Genomic DNA, 18,128 nt, shown 5'->3' on the forward strand with positions numbered 1-18,128 from the left:
TAGATAAACTCTAAATGGCTCTAGCTATAAAGACATGTCTGCAGTTTCCTGAAGAGGCTACACAACTAAATACCTTGGTGCCTTTGCATATGATGCCATCAACAAGCCACATGGCACTCTATTTCCTTCAAAATTCAACCTATATCTGCCTCATCTAAAAAAATGTCTTGGTCCCAGAGGAAGTACTTACACAGTATCACCATTAGATCCCAACTAGAAGGATCATGGACTGAGCCCTACACTTCGGAGGGAGGGCCTCATACATCATAAACAGAAATAAATTTATGAAAGATCATATGGACTCCTCTGTCTCTCAGGATTTTGTGTTCAGCCCTGGCACAGCAAGATCCATAACCCTCAGTAGATTTCACATGACTAAAATTATTCAGTCTTCCAGGAGATACCTCTCCACATCTCTAGCCCTATGTCCTTGAAATGAAAGGAAATATTGTCTGAATGTTGCAAAGGTTTGTGGGCTGTGCCACTGCTGATTTTAGAGATGGACACTACTGCAGAGTGTGAGGAAGATTAAAAGTAGCAATCATGCTTAGGCAAGTGAAAGACCACAGTAATCATTCTCTTCAGATAGCATATGTACAGTAGATCCTTGCAAAATAAACAGCTATTCCTAGCAGAGCTAAGTACCATTTTCGTGTTCATCAATTTTATGGCTCCAGAGCTACTCAAAAATTCATGAATATTGGAATTCCCACTGTAGCACAGTGGGTTAAGAATCTGACTGCAGAAGCTCAGGTTCAATCCCCAGCCCCCACAGTGGATTAAAGGATCTGGCATTGCTGCCGCCGTGGTGTAGGTTGCAACTATAGCTTGGATTCAATCCCTGGCCCAGGAACTTCCGTATGCTACAAGTGCAGCCATTAAAAAAAAAAAAAAAAAAAAAAAAAAAATCAGTGAGTATTAACAACAGTTGCACATGGTAGCTGTGAAAATTTTGCAATTCATATTACTCTTAAATGTGTATATAAATAGATCTACATGTAACACATGTCACTCATCTATCCAATGGGCAAATATGTGAATATTGATTGTTAGGATTGTGATTTGTTCGATTTTTATAAAAATATTTAATATGATTTCATTGAGTTTTCCAGAAATAAAAACTTTCAGCTGTAGCTAAATAAAATTTAATTGTTTTTATTTTCATTTTATTTCTAATACTTTGAACATATGAAAAATAAATTTTTGAAAAAATACGAAAAAATATTTTATTCTTTATATTTTTGGGCCACAACCACAGTATATGGAAGGCCAGGAACTGAACCCCAGCCTCAGCTGCAACCTATGCCACAGCTGCACCAATGCTGGATACTTTGACCCACTGTGTGGGCTGGGGAACTGAACCTCAGCCTCCACAGCGACCCAAACCACTGCAGTGACAACACCAGATCCTAACCCATTGTACCACAGACAGAACTCCAAAAATTTTTTAATTTTTTACATTTGTTTAAATTCACAATTTGATGAAAATACATTCATGTTTTAAACACTTTAAATACAGTATTCATTTAGACATTTAGGTCATCGGTGTTATATAAATTATGCGAAAATCTTAATTATTAAGTTATAAGTAGTTGTTTTGTTAAGATTAAGTCCAGAAAAATGGATTTGTGGAATATATAAATTTTCTTAATTATTCCTATTTTTACTCTATTACTCGTCCAAATATTGCCAGCCCTTCAGCAGAATACACAGACATGGCCACTAATATTTAATTTAGTTGTTTTTGGTTTTGTTTTTTTTAGGGCCACACATGGGGCATATGGAGGTTCCTAGGCTGGGGTCGAATCAGTGCTATAGCTGCCGGCTACGCCACAGCCACAGCAATGCAGGATCCGAAACAAGTCTGCGACCTGCATCGCAACTCATGGCAATGCCAGATCCTTTACCCACTGAGCAAGGCCAGGGATCAAACCCACAACCTCATGGTTCCTAGTTGGGTTCAATTCCGCTGTGCTACAACAAGAACTCCTAATTAAACTGTTTTTGACATTATGCCAACTTTTAGTAATAAGAAATTCACAGATTTACACATATTTTCACTTTTTTCATTACAAAAATAGCTTTGTGAAACCTGATTTTTTTTTTTTTTTTTTGTCTTTTTGTCTTTTTGCCATTTCTTGGGCTGCTCCTGCGGCATATGGAGGTTCCCAGGCTAGGGGTCTAATCGGAGTTGTAGCCACCGGCCTATGCCAGAGCCACAGCAACGCGGGATCCGAGTCGCATCTGCGACCTGCACCACAGCTCACGGCAACGCTGGATCCTTAACCCACTGAGCAAGGGCAGGGATCGAACCCGAAACCTCATGGTTCCTAGTCGGATTCGTTAACCACTGTGCCACGACGGGAACTCCGAAACCTGATTTTTAATGTTTAAATATTTTGAAATATGGAATGTGGGTCTCCACTTGAACCTATTCTCCTCAGCTCCTCAAAGATTAAGAGTGGGCCTTGAGTTACGCTTTCTCTCCACCGTGCTTCTGTAGCCAATGAACATTTTTCTTTGATGGATGAGCAAATTTTTAATTATAGTTGATTTACAATGTTCTGTTAATTTCTGCTGCACAGAAAGTGACCCAGCCATACATCCATGTATATTCTTTTTTTCACATTATCCCCCATCATGTGCCCTCACAAGTGATTAGATATAGTTCCTTGTGCTATACAACAGAATCTCATGTTTTCACAAACATTTTTTTGGTATTCACTATGATAGTCTCAAGGGCAGGGGCTTCATCTTTGTAACCAAATGCCTAGGACAATTCTTAATACATGGTAGAAGTTAAATAAATTGGTTGAATTAATACATAAATAAATATATAAATAAAACAAGGCAGTATTGTCTAAGAACATGAATTATTAAGCCTAACTTCCAAGGTTACAATTCTGGCTCTACTATTGTCTCTTAGCTGGAGTAATTATCTTAACCTCTCAGCTCCTTCATTTTCTCACCTACAAAATAGAAATGATAAAATGCCTACCTCATAAGGTTGTTTTTAGTATTGAAGTATTAAATGAGGTAATAAATAAGTTCATATTTACAAAAACTTAAAATTGTGGCTGAATATTAGGTGGTTAGTATTTGCTAGATAAACCCTTAAATGAAATCAGATAATATTTGTTTAGGTTTCACTAGACAACATATCTCATTTCATCATCACAGCAACCTTATGAATTATGTACAATTGTTACACCCTTATTTTACAGATGAGGAAAGTGAGGCTTGAAGGACTTTAGACCCTTGTCCAAAACCACAGAGTAGCCAAACCAGGGATGGAATTCCAATTTATGTGGCGGCAGAGGGGGGAATCCCTTAACCACCAAATGAATTTTCTTTCCATATATAATCACTTAGAAATATATGTACATATACATATATATATAAATTATGAAAATTTAAGAGAATTACTAAAGCTAAATTTTATTTAATTTTAATTGTCATAATGTTCTAAAAAGAGTTCAAGGAGAAAGTTATTTTAAATCTACACAGCAAATCAATAAAAGTTTAGTAGGCGATAAGTCAAAGTAATATATTTTATTGCTAAATGTGAATAAAAGAAATGTTAGCCCTTAGAAATATAGCATGTTCCTTCTAAATGACCTTGGATCTTGAAGGATTTTATGAGGACTATTGCATTTTTGCTATGGTACAGGAAGTACAGGAAATACTTTCTGTAAAAAAAAAAATGAAGTACAATGAAATGATTTCTGTCAGGTTATCTTTAGAGCTAAGACAATGATTTTAATGCTTGTTCCTGAACAAATTAGATTTACCCTAGCACTATAGATATATATTTCTAACAACTTCATAGGGTTTGAAGGTGTTGTCCCTGGTTTTTATGCTATCAAGCTTATAAACTTTTCGTGAGACATTTCTCTACCCTCAAGGATTTTATAATCTAATAAGAAAACAAAATAACCACACACAGTTTTTATAAAATGTACCTGATAACTGGCCAAAAATGGGAGGGGATTTAAACTTATAAACCTGGGGGATGTTTCATAATTCTGTGTTTACCCTGGCAGGCTGAACTAGACAACATAGTCAGAAAAACATACTAAGCAATAGACCAAATGGCAACAGAGGAATTGTACACGAAGGAAGATGATGAGCCACTTTCCCTGATGAACCAAGAACAGTCCACATAGGTCAATTTGGTCAAGTTGGTGATGTCACAGTAGAAATGCCATAGGTTTGTACTAATTCACAGAGTGATAATTTATTAACAGAAAAATTGTGGAGGGCTGCTAGAATTGCAAGACAGATTGATAAAAAAGGAGAGAGAAAGACACCCAATAACACAATTCTGAAAATAAAATGTATTCTTCCTGCCTCCGGCTCTTGCTCTTATATTCTCTGAGCACACTCTTTACTCTATACAAGTTCATTACATATTCTTTAAGAATTCTTTTGCAGCATGTGGTGAGTGAGTGTAGATCCTAGACCACTGAGGCACAAATCACGACATTAACTTTTTTTTTTTTTTTTGGCTTTTTGGGGCCAAATTCACGGCATACGGAGGTTCCCAGGCTAGGAGTCAAATCAGAGCTGTTGCTGCCGGCCTATGCCACAGTCACAGCCACAGCAATGCCGTGTCTGCGACCTACACCACAGCTCATGGACAATGCCGGATCCTTAACCCACCAAGCGAGGCCAGGGGTCGAACCCACAACCTCATGGTTCCTAGTCAGATTTGTTTCTACTGCGCCACAACGGGAATTCCATCATGATAGTAATTTTTAAGGATAGTCATTAAAGGAAAAGAGGGAGAGAAAGCAATAGATGGTCCCATAATGCCCTTCTTTCCAGTTCTCATCACACTTATAATTCCTGATTGATGCTTGAGATTCCCATGAAGTCAGGGCTCTTGTTTATCATTTCACTGCCATATGCCAATTGCCTGACACATAGTAGGTACTCCACAAATAGTTGTTCTTTGATACATAGCATTCATTTGTTAACAGGTAAGTTTGTTTGTTAGTGTTCTGAGGGAAATTCTGTTGTTCTTGAGAAAGAAAAAGAAAAACAAGCAGATTTGTGAAGTTATACAGAAAATGTCTGCCAGAATTCTAATACAGTAGGAGCAAGATCTACATAGACAATACACTGGTTTTCTATATTAGCTTCCAACATCTCCCACTTCCTAAACTTCGATATATGGAATGAGTCCACCTAAAGGATTATGACCAGCAAGAAGAGGATAGGTTGGAGTTGGATAAGACAGGAGCAGGGAAAACCAGTTAGCAGAGAGATTAAAGCATCCCTCTGGAGCTTGTTTTCTCATGTGAAAATTGGTGATAATTTTTTGAGACTATTCTAAGACAATAATTTTTTTAAGAATATTCAGGAGTTCCCATCACGCCTCAGAGGTAACGAACCTGACTAGTATTCATGAGGACATGGGTTCAATACCTGGCCCATCTCAGTGGGTTAAGGATCTTATGTTGCGATGAGCTGTGGTGTAGTTTGCAGACGCAGCTTGGATCCTGCAAGGCTGTGACATGACGTAGGCTGGAAGCTGTAGCTCTAATCTGACCCCCAGCCTGGGAACTTCCATATGTCCAGGCCCTGAAAACACAAAAATTTTAAAAATAAAAAATAAAATAAAATTACTCTCATTTTTAAAAAAAAGAATATTTTAAGACACCAGATATTAAAGAATCAGAGGCAGAGTCCACTTTCAATAAATTTTGTTGAATCTAATGAGTAGGAATACTGTGCTTTAGAAGAGTTATTTCCAGAAGAAAGTCGTCTCAAGTTTACACAAGAACTAGGATATAGAAATCTCCAAGAGTTTAAAAGACCTTACTAAGAGAATCCCCAAATCACTTCCTAAAGAAAGTTCTTCAATCCTTTACCAGTTTACTAGAATAAAGTTCTTCTTCTCTTGCACACTTGGAACCTGATTGAGGCAAGAACCTAACTCCTATCTGTGCAGTTTCTTTTTTATTATTATTTTTAAGTTTTATTGAAATATAGTTGATTTACAACATTGTGATAATTTCTGCTGTACAACAAGATGAGTCAGTCATACATGTATACATATCCATTTTCTTTCAATTTCTTTTCCCACATCAATCATCACAGAATATTGGGTAGAGTTCTCTGTGCTACACAGCAGGTCCTTGTTGCCCATGGTTTCAATTTTGAAGCAGTTTCTCAACCTGTGACCTGATAGTTTTAGGTTTATTATAATTCTTTTCAGGACTTTGTTAATGGAAGCCTCTGTAAAAAATAGGCTTATAGACCAAACACCAGTTCAACACAACTTCTTTCAAAGGACATTTCAAGAAGTAATTTCAAAAACGTAGTTTAGGAATTCCCATTGTGGCTCAAAGGTATTGAACTGGACCAGTATCCATGAGGATGTGTGTTCAATCCCTGGCCCTACTCAGTGTGTTAAGAATCCGGCATTGCTGTGAGCTGTGGTGCCTGGAGTGTAGGTCACAGATGCAGTTCAGATCCTGTGCTGCTGTGGCCATTACTTTGTCCCACAGCTGAAGCTCCAATTCGACCCCTAGACTGGGAACTTCCATATGCCACAGGTACAGCCTTAAAAAAAAAAAAAGGTATTTTAAAAATGTCCACATTTCATTCCGTGGTGTAATTCCATATTAAAAATGAATATTAGGTAAACTAAGGAATACTGAGCTCAGTTCTACCAACTGCTCCTTAATGACAGTATGCATGGTAATTAGATCATCTGGTCCTGTGAGTCCCCGTGACGCCCATAGCCTCTGAGAGCCAAGTATGTAAAGTGTCAGTGTGGAAAAGATAATTTGGACACTTTATTAACAAAGCAACTGAAAGATTATCCTCTGCTGAAACTGACTCTGAGCAAATGCTTTTGTGGTGCATTAAAGTCACCACAGCATTGTTGGCTTACTTCCTGAACAAATACGTCATCCATAAGCATGGATTCTGTTGGCAAGAGCAAAAGCCTTAGCTAGCAAAGGTTTGAGAAACTGGTAGTAATCACACTGAGCTCTGAATCTGGGTGGGCATGCCTTATTGAATGCTCTGGCATGGAAACTGTGCTCTGATAATCCCTGAGCTAAAAAAACGATGCAGAACACAAAAGGCATCCTGACAACGGGAACTGGCAACACTCCACTTTTCTGTGACCAAACCGGCAGATTCGTCATTGCTGAACCATCTTCACTTCTACTCTCCCATCAGCATTTGCTGTCTTGCAGCTGGTATCTTGCTGGTCTTCTCTAAGAAGAATTTAGAAATCTTTTTTTAAAGGAAAGACTCAGAATGGCATGTATTTTTCTGAATATATGGAGACTCGAAAGTATGATGGTGTATCCGTGCAGGATAAGCAGCCCCCCCTTCATAAACAGAATTGTGAAGTTGCCACCATCTGGCATTTTCCAGGATGTGTGGGTACAGGTTGTAGGATTGTAGTTCAGGTTCATTGTATAAAAATTATAAAATGTAAATCATCCTAATGAATGAATAAAACTTATCCATAATCTTACTTCCCAAAGACCACTACTCAGATTTTCATCACTAGATATAGAAACCTGGAGATATATATATCCAGAGATATTGTATCCAGAGATATATAGATATATATAGAGAGAGGTATATATATTTATATATAGAGAGAGAGAAAGAAAAGAAGAAGAAAGGTGGGAAGGAAGGGAAGGAGGGAGGGAGAAAATACAAATTGAGACATTCTTTTGTGTTTGTTCTACTTGCCAACAATTTTTTAATGTTCTTCCATGCCAGTTAATAATTTCTATAAAGTAGTCTAATGACAAAATAATATTCTAGTGAGTTGACACACAACAACTTATTTCACAAATCCCTTAGAGTTAGACATTTGAGTTGTCAATTTTTGGGGGCGGCAGGGGCACGCCCAGGCCAGGGATAGAACCTGCATTACAGCAACAATGCTGGACCCTTAATCTACTGAGCCATCAGGGAACTCCAATTCTTTTGACTGGTGACTTTGTGGTAATCATCATGCACAATATGTGCATAAGCGTTTACACACTGTCTTAATTTTTCTCTTGGTATAAATTGACAAAAGATGAAAAGTATGCATATTTCAAGCTTTCAGTGCATAAGTTACTCTGAAAGGCATACCTGGTGTCCTATGGTGAGTGCTCTTCTATATGCAATCATGGTTGCCATTGCTCAGGGACAATCAGTCAAATATGGCTCTAATATTTTGATTAAGAGACTCTCCTTAGGAAAAAATATTATCGGATTTTTGCTCTCTTTTGAAGGAAACTTTAGCTTTCCTAAATTTTGCAGGCAAGCCTTAGCATCTACAACTGATCCATTGGGCCATATCTGACCATCTGTGGCAGTTGAAGGTGGCTTGAGGAAATGTTTCCAGTATTTAACAGGGATTCAGGAGCTACCTTCTTACCCTAGGGGAAAAAGGCGGCGGGGGGGGGGGGGGCGGGCATTATCATTCTTCTTTAAGTGGGATTTAAGGAATCTAAATTCATCCTGTCTCTGCAATAACTCCTCAAGTCATAGACCTGACAAATTTGAACTATAGCTCTTCCAGTTGTGACATATTCACAGAGTGCACTCCTTTACTCTTATCATTTTCTAGATCTATCACCTTTCTATGAATGCACCCATGTTTTCTCTCTCCTACATAATTTTATAATCCTTTATAAATTCTACACCTCTTTATGTATACTCCCTTCTCACCCTCTTTTATATACCTCACACATTTCCCTATTGCAAAAATTCCTTCAACTATAGTTTATTCCCTGTTCCTGAGTCTCCTTCTAGATGACTTGGCTCTTTCTAAGAAAGGGCATGAGTTAAACCACTATTGATCTGGGAGTAACTTGGGGAGTGGTAGCAAACATCATAGAAAAACACCATATGTCATTTCTGTTCATTGTAGTCAAATTTTTCAGCAATTGTCTTAAGTTTAAAAGTGCATTTACACCCAACCACAATGATACCATATCACACCTACCAGGATGGTGTTGGTGAAAATGCAGAGAAATTGGAACCCTTGTTCATTGCTGGTGGGAATGTAAAATGGTGCAGCCACATTGGAAAACAGTTTGACGGTCCCTCGCAAATCTAAACATAAACTACTGGAGTTCCCCTCATGGCGCAGCAGAAAGGAATCTGACTAGGAACCATAAGGTTGTGGGTTCGATCCCTGGCCTCACTCAGTGGGCTGAGGATCTGGCGTTGCCGTGGGCTGTGGTGTAGGTGACAGATGTGGCTCGGATCCAGCATTGCTGTGGCTCTGGCATAGGCCAGCACCAACAGCCCCAATTAGACCCCTAGCCTGGGAACGTCCATATGCCACGAGTGCAGCCCTAAAAAGACAAAAAAAAAAAAAAATATATATATATGATCCAGCAATTCCACAACTAGGTAAATACCAAAAGAATTGAGAGCAGGGACTTAAATAGATACTTATATGTCAATCACTGCAGCATGATTTATAATTGTCAAAACGTAGAAACAACCCAAGTGTCCAAAAGATGAATGGAAAAACAAAACATGGTGTATATATATATATATATATATATATATATATATATATAATATGAAATATTCTTCAGCAATAAGAATAAATGAAGTTCTAATACATGCAATAACACACATAAATCTTGAAAACATTATGCTAAGCAAACAAATCAGACACAAAAGAACTCCGCTACATGAGCTATCTAAATAAACAAATGTATAAAATCAGAAAGTGGTTTAGAAGTTACTATGGACAGAGAGAAGAGAGGGTTGGAGTGTTATTCCTTCATGTTTACAGAGTTTCTTTTAGGGGTGATGAAAATGATTTGGAAATAGATAGTCATGATGGTTGCACAACATGGTGAATGTAATTAATGCCCTGAATAGTACAATTAATAAGGCAATTGTGTATATTTTATCACACTTTAAAAACTCAATAATGCAATATACTAAAAACCATTGAATTTTATATTTTAAATGGGTAAATTTTGATATGTGATATATCTCAATAATGTTATTTTTTAATTCACATACAAAAATTCTCCCTCTACATCTGGATTATTGTGGTAAAGAAAAAGGCAAATTTTGCAAATGAACCAACATTTTACAATATGATCCTGCTATCCCACTCCTGGACATATAAACAGAGAAAACAATAATTTAAAATGATGGAGTTCATGTTGTGGTGCAGCAGAAAGGAATACAACTAGGAACCATGAAGTTGCAGGTTCGATCCCTGGCCTCATTTAGTGGGTTAAGGGTCTGGCGTTGCTGTGAGCTGTGGTATAGTTTGCAGACATGGCTTGGATCCTGCATTGCTGTGGCTGTGGCATACACCAGCAGCTGTAGCTCCAATTCGACCCCTAAGCTGGGAACCTCCATATGTCATGGCTGCTGCCCTAAAAAGCAAAACAAACAAACAAACAAAAAGGTATATACGGTCCAATGCTCATTGCAGCACTATATAGGATAGCTAAAACATAGGGACAACCTAAATGTCTATCAACAAAGGAATGTGTAAAGAAGATCTGATACATGTGTACAGCAGACTATTACTCAGCCATAAAAAAGAATGAATTAGTACCTCTTGCAGCAACATGGATGGACCTAGAAATCATCATATTAAGTGAAGTAAGCCAGACAGAGAAAGATAAATATCATATGAGATCACTAATATGTGGAACCTAAGGAAAAATGATTTTAAAAGAACTTACAAAACAGAAAGAGACTAAAAGTTTTCAAAACCAAACTTATGGTTACCAGAGGAAAAACACTGGGGGAGGGATAAATTGGGAGGTTGAGATTGGCATACACACACTACTATATACAAAATCAACAAGTAATAAGGACCTACTATATAGCACAGGAAAATTTACACAATACTCTGTGATAGCCTCTATGGGAAAAGAATCTGAAAAACAATACATATATTACAATATATGTAGTATTGTAATACAGTAATAATTGTAAGTCAACTCTACTTCATTAAAAAAATTTTTAATAAAATAAAAAGAAGTCATTACAGGTAAATTTGAAATAGGTTTAATTATTTTTGAATTATGTTTCACTGGCTTATTTTCCTTTTTCCTAACTACAAAATGCCTTACAAAATATAGCACTATGCTACACTTTGACCACACAAGAGTACACATTTCTCTATGTAGCTGCTTAACTTACATTATTTTAATAAAACAAGGGCTGACACTATTTTTTTCCATCAGAGCTAGGCTTCCTACTATTAAAAGGGTGAAAACCATTGTAAATGAAGCTAAGCAAAAATTATCAAACCTAAGGCTGAGATAACTCAGCTTTTTAATTTTTAAAATATATTCCTTGAGTTCCTGTCGTGGCTCAGTGGTTAATGAATCCTACTAGGAACCATGAGGTTGCGGGTTTGGTCCCTGGCCTTGTTCAGTGGGTTAAGGATCTGGCATTGCTGTGAGCTGTGGTGTAGGTTGCAGAAGTGGCTTGGATTCTTTGCTGCTGTGGCTCCAGTGTAGGCCGGTGGCTACAGCTCCAATTGGACCCCTAGCCTGGGAACCTCCATATACCATGGGAGTGGCCCAAGAAATGGCAAAAAGACAAAAAAAAAAAAAATTCAAAAGCAGTTTGGGGGAGTTCCCTAGTGTCGCAGTAGGTTAAGGATCCTGCTTGTCACTGGCAGGGGTTGCTGCTGTGGCACAGGTTTGATCCCTGGCCCAGGAACTTCTGCATGCCATGGGTGAAGCCATAAATGAATGAATGAATGAATGAATGAATGACTTTATAGTTGAAAATAAAACAGTTTGGAGAAGATAATATAAATCCATTTTTGCACCACACATAGAAAATTAAAAAAAAAAAAAAAAACTTCTGGAGTAAATCTTTTTTCTGTTCTAATACTGAAGAGCATGTAATAAAACTAGGGAAGAGAATGACCCAGTCTAATGGTAAACATCTGTTTTGAGGACACATGTTCTGTTTGGGGACAACCTGCAGGGCATGATGATGGGTTTTGAGTCCCTCTTCCCCTACTTTTTGGATGAGCCATGGATGTCTTACTTGTAGTTTCTCTCAACTTCTTACCTACAGTTTTTCCTTATGTAAATTAGGAATAGTACAAATCAGAATAGTTGTGAAGGTCAAATGAAATATTTTGTAAAGTGATCAATACCATGTTAGTTTTCATCAATGAACTAGGAATATCAAATGAGAATCGGGTCATGAGAATTTGTTTGATCTTTTCCAGATTTCCAAGGCAGTAGCTAAAGATTTTATTTTCTCCATTTTCCAACAAAACGACTAATACCCTCCAACAGAGCCACACTACTGAAGGGGTACTACCTGCCAGCAGATAGGCCCCATGAAGAACAGATGCCCCAGACAGAAAATCAACAAGGAAACACAGGCCTTAAAGGACACCATAGACCAGATAGATTTAACTGATATTTATAGAACATTCCATCTGAAAGCAGTAGAATATACATTCTTCTGAGGTGCACAGGGAACATTCTCTAGGATAGATCACATCATAGGCAACAGATTAAGCCTTGGTAAATTTAAAAAGTTGAAATTGGATTTCCTGTCATGGAGCAGCAGAAACGAATCCAAGTAGGAACCATGCGGTTGCAGGTTCGATCCATGGCCTCACTCAGTGGGTTAAGGATCTGGCGTTGCCATGAGCTGTGGTGTAGGTCGCAGACATGGCTCGGATCTGGCATTGCTGTGGCTCTGGCGTAGGCTGGTGGCTACAGCTCCAATTAGACCCCTAGCCTGGGAACCTCCATATGCCAAAAAAAAAAATAATAAAAATAAATAAAAAGTTGAAATTATCCCATGCATTTTCTCCAACCACAATGCTATGAGACTAGAAATCAACTATAAGAAAAAAAAAAAAAACAGCAAAAAAACCACAAATTCCTGGAAGCTAAAAAATATGCTACTGAACAACCAATGTATCATTAACAAAATCAAAACATACTTAGAGACAAATGACAACAAAGATACAACAATCCAAAACCTAAAGGACACAAAAAAAGGCAGTTCTGAGAAGGAATTTTATAACAAAACAATCTTATCTCATAAAACAAGAAAAAGATCAAATAAACAACCTGTCCTTACACCTAAAACAACTAGAGAAGGAAGAACAGAGAAAGCTCAAAATTACTAGTAGAAAAGAAATCATAACGATCAGAGCAGAAATAAATGAAATAGAGATAAAGAAAACAACAGAGTAGATCAATAAAACCAAAAGTTGATTCTTTGAAAAGATCAACAAAATTGATAAACATTTAGCCAGAATCATCAAGAAAAAAAGGGAGAGAGCTCAAATCAACAAAGTTAGAAATGAAAAAGGAGAAATTACAAGTGACTTCACAGAAATGCAAAGGATAAGAGACTACTATAAGCAACTATATGCCGATAAAATGGATAAACCTAGAAGAAATAGGAAGATTCTACAAAGGTACAACCTACCAAGACTGAACCAGGAAGAAAGAGAAAATATGAATAGACAAACCACAAGCCCTGAATTTGAAAATGTGATTTAAAAACTTCCAAAAAACAAAAGTCCAGGACCTGATGGCTACACAGCGAATCCTATCAAACATTCAGAGAAGAGTTAACACCTATTCTTCTGAAACTCTTACAAAAAATAGCAGAGGAAGGAACGCTCCCAAGCTCATTCTATGAGGCCACCATCACCCTGATACCAAAACCAGACAAAGATACCACAAAAAAAGAAAACTACAGGCCGGTATCACGGATGAACATAGATGCAAAAATCCTCAACAAAATATTAGCAAACTGAATACAAATATATATTAGAAGTATCATACACAATGGCTGAGTAGTGTTCCATTGTATATATGTATCACATCTTAATCCATTCATCTGTAGACAGACATTTAGGTTGTTTACATGTCTTGGCTATTGTGAATAGTGCTGTTATGAACATAAGAGTGAACTTATCTTTTTGAATGAATGTTTTATGCTCAGGAGTAGGGATTGTTGGATTATATGGTAGTTCTATATTTAGTTTTCTGTGGTATCTCAGATTTATGCTCAGGAGTAGGGATTGTTGGATTATATGGTAGTTCTATATTTAGTTTTCTGTGGTATCTCCATACTCTTTTCTGTAGTGGTTGTACCAATTTACATTCCCACCAACACTGAAGGAGGGTACCCTTTTCTCTACACCATTTCCAGAATTTGTTATTTGTTGACTTGTTAATGATGGCCATTCTGACTGGTGTGAGGTGGTACCTCCTTGTAGTTTTGATTTGCATTTCTCTAATAATTAATGATATCGAGCATTTTTTCCTATACCTGCTGGCCATCTGTTTGTCTTCTTCTTTTTTTAAAATGTAATGATTTTTTTTTCCATTATATCTGGTTTACAGTGTTCTCTCAATTTTCTACTGTACAGCATGGTGACCCAGTTACACATACATGTATAGATTCTTATGTCTGTCTTCTTTAGAGAAATGTCGATTTAGGTCTTCTGCCCATTTTTCAATTGTTTTTTGTTGTTGTTGTTGTTGTTGTTGCTGTTGTTGTTGAGTTGTATGAGTTGTTTATATATTTCGGACATTAGGCCCTTGTGTGTTGCATCATTTGCAAAGATTTTCTCCCATTCTGTGGGTTGTCTTTTCTTTTTTTAATGGTTTCCTTTGCTGTGCAAAGACTTTTGGGTTTAATTAGGTGCCATTGGTTTATTTTCATTTTTATTGACATTATTCTAGGAGGTGGATCAAATAAGATGTTGCTGTGATTTATTTCGGAGAGTATTCTGCCTATGTTTTCCTCTAGGAATTTTATACTATCTCATTTTATATTTAGGTCTTTAATCCATTTTGAGTTTGTTTTTGTGTATGGTTTTATTTTTTATTTTTTGTCTTTTTGTCTTTTAGGGCTGCACCCGCGGCATATAGAGGTTCCCAGGCGAGGGGTCCAATCAGAGCTACAGCTGCCAGCCTACATCACAGCCACAGCAATGCCAGATCCAAGCCGCTTCTTTGACCTACACCACAGCTCATGGCAATGCCAGATCCTTAACCCACCAAGCAAGGCCAAGGATCAAACCTGCAACCTCATGGTTCCTAGTCAGATTAGTTTCTTCTGCACCACGATGGGAACTCCTGAGAATGTTCTGATTTCATTCTTTTACATCTAGCTTTCTAGTTTTCCCAGTACCACTTATTAAACAGACTTTCTTCCACTGTAGGTTCTTGCCACCTTTGTCATAGATTAGTTGACCATAGGTGCCTGGATTTATTTCTGGGCTTTCTATCCTGTTCCATTGATCTATATTTCTATTTTTGTGCCAGTACCATATTTTAAAATTTGTGGTGTAGGTTGCAGACGTGGCTCAAATCCCGCGTTGCTGTGGCTCTGGCGTAGGCCGGTGGCTACAGCTCCGATTGGACTCCTAGCCTTGGAACCTCCATATGCCGTGGGAGCGGCCCAAGAAATAGCAAAAAGACAAAAAAAAAAAAAAAAACACCACAAATTTGTTATCTTATACTTTTCTAGGTCAGAAATTCTACATGAATCTCATGGAGCTAAAATCAAATTATTAGCAGGACTGAGTTCCTTTTGGCAACTTGAAGAGTGAACCTGTTTTTTAACCTATTTCTAGTTTTTTGAGTCCATCTGCATTTCTTGATCACGGTCAGTTTCTTCCATCTTTAAAGATTACAGATCTACAAATGGCCAACAGGTATATAAAAAGGTGCTAATCATCAGGGAACTGCAAATCAAAACTCTAAAAAGATACCACCTCACACATATTTATCAAAAAGATAAAAGATAAGTGTTGGCGAGGGTATGGAGAAAAGGGAGTCTTTTTCCCACTTTTGGTGGAAATACAAGTTGCAATAGCTACTATGCAAAACGTTATAGGGTTTTCTCAGAAAATTAAAAAGAAAACTACTATATGACCCAGCAATCTGACTTCTGGGTATATATTCAAAGGAAATGAAATCAGATCTCAAAGAGATACCTACATTTCCCTATTCATTGCAATATTATTCCTAATAGCCAAGATACTGGACAACCTAAATATCCATTAATGGATGAATGGATAAAAGAAATGTGATATTATTCAATCCAAAAAAAAAAAAGGGAATTCCACCATTTGTGACAATATGGATGAATATGGAGGATATTATTTTTCAAGGACACTATTTTATTCTCGTAAGTGAAAAAGTTTAAACACAGAAAGATAAATACTGTATGATTCACTTATATGTCAAATCTTTAAAAGTAAATTTCAGAGAAGCAGAGAGTGAAATGGTGGTTTCTGTGGGTTGAAGTGCTGAGGAAATGGGCAGATGTTGGTCAAAGAGCCCAAGCTTTTTATTGTAGGTTGAATAAGCTCTAGATAGCTTAATATATAGCATGATTAATAATGATTAATCTCATTAATAATACTGTATTGTATGTACTTGAAATTTTCTAAAAGAGTAAATTTTTGGAGTTCTCACTACCAAAAAAAGTTATCTCTGTAAAGTAAGGATGTATTAACTTGCGTGGGAATCATTTCACAATGTATATGTATAATAAATCATCACATTTGCACATATTGTAAAATCATGTTGTACAACTTAAGTATGTATAATTTTTATTTGTCATACTTCAATAAAGCTGGGGAGGAGGATTATAATTTTTTAATTAATAAAAATAAAGCACAAATGTAACGTCTCTCTGCCTCTACTTCTTTGGCCGTATCACTTTTGCCATCCAAGGCCAGAAATGATTCTCTGCTTTTAAAAATTTAAATGAGTAGATTGGACCTATCTGGATAATCTGGGATAACTTCTCATCTCAAAACCTGTTCCTTTATTCACATCTGTAAAGTCCCCGTTGCCATGTGAGCTAATATATTTCAGCTCCACAGCTTCTGAGCATTGAAATGTGAACCACTTTCAGGTCCATTTTATAACAGTGACGATGTACACTTCCATTCAATGCGCTCTCCACCCCCCAGCATGCTTCTCCCTGCATCCATTCCATAGAGCACCCTGATCTCAGACCCAATACCTAGCCAGCATAAGTCGTAGTCTTCCATTACCTCACCAAAAAACTTACATTACTAACTTTACTCTCATGACCCAGGTCAATTTTTATAGACTCCTACATCACAGATTGACAGACCAAATTTCCAATGTGCCTATTAGTCTTTTCCGGAATATGGTAGCAAAGGGCATCAGATGTTTTCAGGTGTGTTAAACTCTGGGAAACCTGACAAGGGAGAAGAAAGATAAAAAATACATTAAAATATTTGAAATAATACCAAAGAAGAAACAAAAATCAATATTACACTATGAAGAGCTTATTGTGTCTTTGCAAAAAAAAAAAATCTTAATAGACCCTTCTGATGCTCTAGTAACCCTGTGTTTATCGTTTTGCATTTGCATTTGCACATCCAGAGGCAACATTCACCTTCCATAACACAAAGGAGACAAGCAGTTCGCTTCCTCCTATAGTAGGGGTGACGTGTTTCCACAGCATGTTCAAAAGCATGCACCTCACAGTTGTATTAATATCACATCCTAATACAATAGATCCAATATCATATCATCTTTCTTAATTTAAAAATAGCTGACTCTCAAGAGATGAACAAAGGAAATTGATAATATAGATAAGAAAACTGTAAAATGTCTTAAAATGTCCATGCTATTCTAGAATATCAGCTCATATAACATGTAGGTGTTAACTGATCCATTTTCTGGGGAAATATTTGGCTTCCAAAATAGGTTCTGGCTTATTGAGTTCATTCTATTTTCTTTCGGCTTTTTGAATTATTGACTACACTCCTTCTCAGAGTCAAAGACTAAACTGCATTTCTTCTGATGCTCCTAGTAGTCTTATGATTCTATACATCTGGATTTTCTTCCTTGTATAGTGTATGAATGACTTTTGACTCTGAACACGTCTTTTTTTAATTTGTTCTTTTATTTTTTATTTATATACCATTTTAACATTTACTTTTTACTTACAGTTGTTAGAAAATATTAGCTTATATTCCCCATGTTTTACAATACATACTTTTTTTGGTTTTTTTATTACTCAATGAATTTATTACATTTGTAGTTGTACAATGATCATCACAATCCAATTTTATAGGATTTCCATCCCACAACCCCAGCACATCCCCCCATCCC

Source organism: Sus scrofa, chromosome 4 (genome assembly GCF_054392235.1).
Source record: "Sus scrofa isolate SSC_HxYL_T2T_F1_AM1 chromosome 4, Sscrofa_HxYL_maternal_Yorkshire_Landrace_v2.0, whole genome shotgun sequence".
Classification (NCBI taxonomy): Eukaryota; Metazoa; Chordata; class Mammalia; order Artiodactyla; family Suidae; genus Sus; species Sus scrofa.